Source organism: Durio zibethinus, chromosome 27, assembly GCF_047325235.1.
Source record: "Durio zibethinus cultivar Kanyao isolate XHJ-2024 chromosome 27, ASM4732523v1, whole genome shotgun sequence".
Taxonomy (NCBI): Eukaryota; Viridiplantae; Streptophyta; class Magnoliopsida; order Malvales; family Malvaceae; genus Durio; species Durio zibethinus.
The window spans coordinates 14,107,815-14,115,220 of record NC_143188.1 but is presented as its reverse complement, the minus strand read 5'-3'; the positions used below and the strand labels follow the sequence as shown (position 1 = coordinate 14,115,220).

Genomic DNA, 7,406 nt, shown 5'->3' with positions numbered 1-7,406 from the left:
TATACTATATTCATTAAAAGATATGTACCATATTGAAGTCGGTGTATACCTACCTTATTAATATGATAATATTAGATATATATCTACCATATTAAATTCAATTTATATCTACCACATTAAAATTTCAACTAATCCATTGGTATAATGTACTATATTCATTAAAAGATATGTACCATATAAAAGTCGATGTATACCAACCTTTTTAATATGATATTATTAGATATATATCTATTATATTAAATTCAATTTATATCTACAACATTCTAATATAGATATATTTTAATGAATATTTTATTAATATGAGACAGTTTATTAATATGATCTACAGTAGCAGATCTTGACATGGGGTCAATTAAAATTACATAAATTTTTATTTGTTACGTTATTCAAATTAGAAAGTTAGTGTCAGATACAATATGTGTTCAATAAAAATATATTAATTTTCCTTTATTTTTAGAGTTCAATTTCGATAATCATGTTTATTATATGTGTTAAATGCATATACTTAAAAAAAATAAAGATTTTGAAGAATTAACATAATTTATTTGGTGTTTTATAAAAAAAAGTCATAATATATGAAAAAATAAGTACCGGCCAAAAGAGAAAACCTTTGGTATTTGGTTAAAAAGTTGTAATCTTATTGAAAAAACTAGAAAGTTAATTTGTTTTTTTTTAAGTTTACATGAATGTGATTTAATATTTATTACAAATCTATTATTTTTAAGAATTCGTGAATAATGATTGTAGATATAATAAATAGATAAATAGTAATGTGATTTTAATTTTTCAAAAATTACAATTGTTAAACTTAAATTAAAAATAAAAATATAATTAACATATAATAATTTTTATGTGAGAACTAATTAAATTAAATTAATATATATAAAATAATTATAGTATATATAATATAATATATATTAAAGGATTGAACAGTATTAAAAACAATTGCTTATGCAATTATCTTTCAACACCTATTCATATAAAGAAGCACATCATGCTATCATATAAAATAGTGATAAATGCTTGGGCCATTTTTTTCATCTATGAATAATAAATTATGAAAATTTTAAAAGTTAAGAAAGTTAAAAATTTATTACCAACAATTGCCTATTTTGTTTTATAAGTTGTTAATATTTTAAGCTATTATAACTAGACTCATTAATGAAACAAATGTTTAAGTAGCTCTTCATTTTGCTATCTAGGATAGGCATTAAAAGGTTTGCAAAATTTTGAGGGGGCTAAGAGCCCCTCAGGCTCTCATGAGGCTCCGCCTCTGGTGATATATATTGACTTCAATGTATATATCTAGAAATCAATATATATATCTACCATATTTTAATGCATATGGTAATGGTATTATTAGAATATGGTACATATACGTTGTCTTCAATATATATATATATATATATATCATATTGAACTCTATATATCTGCCATCTTTTAATGCTTATGGTATTATTAGAACATGATAGGTATATGTTGTCTTCGATATATATCTATCACATAAATATGGTAGATATATATTGACTTAAGAACTAATATTATTGTCTCACTTAATAATTGCAATTAAATTTGTCAGTTTGTGTATCTATATGTGTCATAATGTTTAGATATGGAGATTTATCGCTAGACATTGGCTTTAAGAGTCGTCACAAATCTTTTTTATCTAAGTGCGATTGGTCACCTAAGGCATCTATCCTTTTAAGGAACATCAAGCCTAAGGGTCCCTAAAAGAATAGGTTTAGGTCTACTAACCAGAACAGAGTTCGAGAGTACGGTTACGTGTGAGGAAAGTTATAGCACCCTCACAACGCTTATTGAAAGATAGTATCAGCTTAATTTTGTGTTATCCAATAAGCCTTAAAAATTTACCAAGTAATTAATTATTGAAAATTATTCTCAATTGACTCTAATACTTTTAGTAGAAAATTAAAAAATTTTCCTTACCTCAAGAGTATGTAAGGAAACTATTATTTCACTTGCAGAGGCTCTATCGTCGAATTATTTAACATTCAAGAAAATTCAAAAAGGAAAGAAATAAAATGAAAAAAAAAAAGAATAATGATTCAGCTTTAGATATAAATCTTTTTCTCTTCAAAAACTCATTGCTTTTGTACAAGAAAAATTGATACTTTCAACTTTTTCTTAAAAGCATTTAAGAGTTTCTATTTTAAGAAAAATTGATATCTTCAACTTTTCCTTAAAATGTTTTTTTTTTAAGGAAAATTGGTACTTTCAACTTTTTCCCAAAATATTTTTCTGAAACTTTAATTTTGAGGAAAATTGATACTTTCAACTTTTTTTCAAAAATATTTTTTATAAATTTTATTTTCAAGGAAAATTGATACTTTTATCTTTTCCTCAAAAATATTTTTTAGAAAATTATTTTCAAGGAAAATTGATACTTTTAACTTTTCCTAAAAAAAAAAATTGATAATTCAACTTTTCTTCCAATTTTAAAATTATTTTTTAAAATTTTTATTTAAAAAAAAAAAACTCACTAAAAAAATTTAAATAAATAAGTAAAATAAAAAGAAAAAAAATTACCGAAAAGGTTTCGACTCAGCTCAGAAAAATTGACTCGAAAGCGCGGTTAATGGACCGGCTCGACTCGGTTCAACCAAGGCAGGGACGCGGTTTGCAACGCGAGCCAATGCTCGGGTTGGGTCATCCTAGTGAAAACGCACAAATCCTGGGCAACCACTACGCCAAAACGACGTCATTTCAGGACCCTATAAAAGGCCAAATTCTTTCTTTTTGCTTCAGATCCCCTTTTCCAAAGTCTTTCAAAAGAACCAAAGCAAAAATGAACTCTTGTCCCTCACTGCGAGTCTGCTTTCAATGCCAATGTAACAGATGCCAATGTAACAGCCCAAGCTTGAAGTAGAAAGAATTTACTCAACTTTGCTTGATTGGGATTGCTGGGAATACGGGTTATTTAAAAGATGCCCGAAAAATCAAAATTCCCTATGAAACAGTTTAAACTTGCTTGGTATCCAACATGAGAACAAATAAACAGCTTCCTGCACCATATTTGCTTACAAGATGGTGACAGATTTAGGTGCATCAGTTCTTGGCCCTTAAAGAAACCGATACATGTATAATGTTCCAACAGAGTCACCCATCTCTTCCTCAATAGCAAACCTAATCACTTCAACCACTAGGCGAGGTGTAGCATGGGCAATCTCCTGGCAACCTTGGTGAGTTAGTTTACATGAGGACATCCAAAGGAACCTCATGTTGTAGTAGTGATGCAAACCAAAAAGCAAAGTTGCATCCCCAAATGGGCTATCCCTAATCTCAAGCTTTTGCAATTGTGGGCAGCTCTCAAGTACATATTTCACCCCCATGTCACTATCTCCGGCAAAAGCAACTGACAATGTGCATATCAATTTCCCATATTTTTTTATATAATCAAAAGCTTTATCTGCCAGTAAACTAGGTACAGCAAGGTGAGTAAGCTTCTTACAATTCATAACAATGGCTCCAAAACCATCATCCATAGGAGCTCCAGTCACAGCATCAGGCTTGCGACGCTTCATTATGCATAGCCGGAAAAGAATAAGATCTGGACAGTTCTTGGACATTGCTATGACAGCAGCATTAGTCATCCTCTGGAAAAAATACATAATGGATTGCAATTTTCAACAACCCTCAGAAATAGCTTGGAAGCCCACTTCAGAAACGGGGCTATCACTATCCTCACTAGCATCAATACGAAGAACCCGAAGCTCACGTAATTCTTTGCATGTTGCAGCCACTGCTTGAAGTCCTTCATCACATATTGAATCAAGGATCTATAAAACCTGGAGCTTGTGGCAGTTCCCTATAATTGGCTTAAGTTGTTCTGCATTGATGTTGGCATAGCTGAAATTCAAAGATGTTAGATTTGCACAAACAGGGTAAATTATGGGCAGATAATTTAAAATTATTTCCCTAAATTCAGAGAGACAAACTAAAGATCTGCAAGCAGCAAAAGCAGTTCGGTAATCAGGTTTTTCATCACCTTGCCTTGCAACCTCTAGCGGGCTAAATGATCCTATCCCAAGGTGTGTAACCTGCGGAGCTCGAGTCATCAAGTGATATAGCTGCCCAATTGAAACATATCGGTTTAGCCTAAGTTTCTTAAGTGAAGGAGACCTTGCAACCAACCTTTCCAATGCCTCAAAATTTATCGGGCATTCTACACAATCAAATATCTGTTGGGATTTGCCTTGAATCTCAGAATCCCACATCGAAAGTTAAGTAAGTTTGAGTTTGTCTTGTATCCCACATCGGGAGTTTAGTAAAGGTATAAAGGGTTTCACCCTTATAAATAAGATGTTTTGGTTTTAGTTTGTAACCCCAGAGAGTTAGACACCAAGAGAATAGCTAAGTGAGTAGGCTATTAAAAGGGTGTAATTGGGTTTTGGGTTAAGTTTTGAGTAAGGAGTTTTAGGAGACTTTTCTCATTCTAAAAGTCTCACAATTGTAAAGATTTATTTGATAGTGAATTAGGTTTGGAGTAGGCCATTTTGAGTTGGGCCGAACCAAATATATTTGTGTGTTTTTATTCTTGATTTGAGCTTGTTATTTTATGTGTGGTTGCTGCGCGTGGGTATTGTGGTATTTCCCAACAAGTGGTATCAGAGCGAGGTTCGAGGTTTAAAGTTCGTGGGTCCAAGAGATCGTGAAGCAGTGTTTGAAGATGTCTGAAGAAGGTATGTCTGGTATGTCTATGTCTAAGTTTGAGATTCCGTTATTTGATGGAAAGAGTAATTTTATGTTATGGCAAAGTACGATTCAAGATCTGTTAGTACAACAAGGGTTGGATCAAGCATTAGAGAGTTGTAAGCCTGAGGGAATGTCTGATGCTAATTGGAATAAGATTCAGAAGAAGGCTGTTAGTACTATTAGATTGGCGTTAGCTCCAGAAGTAAAGTACAGTGTGTTGACTGAGAGTACTCCGAAGAGTTTGTGGGATAAACTTGAAGGTGTTTATGCTTCGAAGTCGTTGACTAATAGATTATGTTTGAAGATGGATCTGTATTCTCTGAAGATGGAAGAAGGTATGAGTCTTCATAATCACCTGAATGAGTTTAATAAATTGGTTTCTCAATTGCTAGCGATTTCTGTTGATGAGTTAAAAGATGAAGAGAAGGCTTTAATTTTGCTATCATCTTTGCCCAAGTCTTATAGGCCTTTAGTTCAGACTGTGTTGGTAGGCAGGTCTACTTTGAAGTTGGATGATGTGACTGCCCTGTTGCGTGAGAATGAAAGGTTTATGGGAGCTCAGAACTCATCACCTGGGGGGAGTACACTAGCTGTAGAGGGTTTTGATCGAGGGAGGACTCAAAAGAGGATTGATGGATCAAAATGGAGATCTAAGTCAAGAGACAGAGATTACAGTGATGTAGAATGTTATTATTGTGGTGAGAAGGGACATATCCAAGTGCGCTGCAGGAAGCTGAGAAGGGATATGGCTGCTTTCAAAAGGGCGAATGATGAGAAGAAATCAGGTGAAGAAAAGAGTGATACTACTGCTGTCGTGTCTGATGATGATGATGTTGTTTTGACAACTTGTGTGGATGAGACCCAGACTTTGAAAAGTGATAAAGGTTGGGTTTTAGATTCAGCTGCTACAGTTCATGTTTGCAATGATAGGAGTTGCTTTGTGGAGTTGGATGAGAATGAAAAGTATGGGGATATTGTGATTGCTAACAAAGAAAAGGTGCAGATTCAAGGCATTGGGAGTGTTCGCCTTAGATCTCACAATGGTGTTATTAGGACACTTCGTCATGTAAGGTATGTACCAAATTGTCACTACAATTTGATTGCTTTGGGTGAGTTAGCTTTTCGGGGGTACACATTTTATGGTAGTAATGATTGGTTGAAAGTGTATAAGAATGGTAGTGTGATTCTACAAGGGAATAGGGTCAATCACTTGTACATGTTTGATGGAAGCTCAGTTGCTGAGATGCCTGTGATGAAAGAAAAGAAGAAAGGTAAGCATGTTAGCTTTGCAGATACTGTTGAAGTGTTTGGAGATTCAAGTCAAGGGAGGATTTGTTGGGATTTGCCTTGAATCTCAGAATCCCACATCGAAAGTTAAGTAAGTTTGAGTTTGTCTTGTATCCCACATCGGGAGTTTAGTAAAGGTATAAAGGATTTCACCCTTATAAATAAGATGTTTTGGTTTTAGTTTGTAACCCCAGAGAGTTAGACACCAAGAGAATAGCTAAGTGAGTAGGCTATTAAAAGGGTGTAATTGGGTTTTGGGTTAAGTTTTGAGTAAGGAGTTTTAGGAGACTTTTCTCATTCTAAAAGTCTCACAATTGTAAAGATTTATTTGATAGTGAATTAGGTTTGGAGTAGGCCATTTTGAGTTGGGCCGAACCAAATATATTTGTGTGTTTTTATTCTTGATTTGAGCTTGTTATTTTATGTGTGGTTGCTGCGCGTGGGTATTGTGGTATTTCCCAACAATATCAACCACTCAAGATGAGATTCACCCTCAGGAAAATAGGATATCCAATCTGTCTCATCATCTGTAACCTCAGAATCAATCAGATCAATCAACCTCAGCTGTCTGCACTTGCTAACAAAAATAGCAAGGCCACTAGTTCCAAACCCATCACAGCAAGCGAGAACAAGCTTTTTAAACCCTGAAAACGACTCGACCAACGTTTTCAGATCATCATCCGTTACGGTTATGAACTTTAGGTAAACTTTTTCCAGCCAAGGGCAAGCCTTGGCCATCGCCAGCTCCCAAGGACTGAAGCGGGCCCCCCAATTGTGCAGCATTAGGTTAAAATCCATGAACATGGGCTTCCCTTTCAAGTGAAGAGCCCTCACCTTGATGAACCTGGCCATCGCCCGACCCGACGAAATCGCGTAATAGTTCCCTATGAACAACTCAGATCGCATCAGTGCCTCAACCCGGTACCACAACTTGTACACCAATGAGAAAGCGTTTCGGTCCCACCTCGACATCACAAAGTGGAGCACATTTTCCAACACGTTCTCCAGAACCTGGTCCGAGTACAATGGCTGGAACTCTGGGTGACCCGACCTAGACCTGGTGGCGTTACAGTTTCGTGCCTTGTTGGAAGTGTACTCAAGATCTGATGGAGGAGATTGCTACCTTTCGTCGTCCTCAGACATTTGCTTTTCTAAACACCTTTTTTGGGTTCTGTTCTCTCTCCGTTTTCTTTTTGTATGCTTTCTGTGTGTAGCTTTGGGGTTCGATTGCTGGCAATTGGGTGCTGCAGGTTTCTATCAAGATCATTTGTAAGCTTTTTTTAGATTGTTTTAGTGCAAGTGGGAATGTGAGTGACTTTGGTTTTGGCAAGTTTGGCTGACAGATTTTGAGGCGAAAACCAGGCTGGGGAATAAGGACGATTGCATGCCTTATGTATCTGTGAATG

The 7,406-nt window shown here is 34.9% G+C and overlaps 1 pseudogene; it reads right to left on the bottom strand.

Moving 5' to 3' along the window:
* Positions 1-3,038: 3,038 nt before the first annotated feature.
* On the bottom strand, positions 3,039-7,149 carry LOC149510981 (transport inhibitor response 1-like protein; annotated as a pseudogene).
* Positions 7,150-7,406: the final 257 nt, after the last annotated feature.